The 555-nt window shown below is 60.7% G+C and overlaps 1 protein-coding gene across 1 annotated transcript in view; it reads left to right on the forward strand.

Moving 5' to 3' along the window:
* RNF224 (ring finger protein 224) overlaps window positions 1–555 on the forward strand; it is a gene marked incomplete at its 5' end in the record, with an annotated part of 6429 nt that overhangs the window by 4060 nt on the left and 1814 nt on the right. The gene's annotated exons all lie outside the window — the stretch shown is intronic.

The raw sequence follows: 555 nt of genomic DNA on the forward strand, positions 1-555 counted from the left end.
GTGAAGGGGGTGTGACCCCTGCCGATGGTGTGATTTAAGTTTTGTGCCACCCCAGCCAGCTACGGGGGTCCTGGGTCCATACACCCCTCTGTACATGGCTGGTGAGGCAGCACACCCATGGGGGATGCCCCGTGGGGAGAACAGAGGCCAAGAGGTGGGTCTGGTTTTGCTTTTTTCCAGCTGCCCAGCCTGCAGCACGTACAAGCAGTTAATTCCAGGCCATGCAGAGCTGGCTGCTTACCTGACTGGAGCAGTGCCTGGCAGAGGGAGGGACAAGGGCACGGCTCCGCACCTTGCCAGGGCAGGCATCACTGCAAAAATATTTGCTGAAGAAAGTGCAGCTCCGCCCTGTAGAAAACTGGAGACAGGAGAGCAACCCGCTCTGGGTTTGAAGAGGCAGGGTGGCAGGGAGTGAGTGGGGGAATGCGTGTGGCTGTGGGGAGCCAAGCACATCCACCCACTCCCCTTGCAGCCTGGCACTGCCCAGCACCTTCACTTGGCACCACTGGGCTCAGCCGAGAGTGTCGGCCAGGGACGGGTGGCTGGGCAAGACGA

The sequence above is a fragment of the Cariama cristata genome, unplaced genomic scaffold, assembly GCF_000690535.1.
Source record: "Cariama cristata isolate BGI_N322 unplaced genomic scaffold, ASM69053v1 scaffold22795, whole genome shotgun sequence".
Lineage (NCBI taxonomy): Eukaryota > Metazoa > Chordata > Aves > Cariamiformes > Cariamidae > Cariama > Cariama cristata.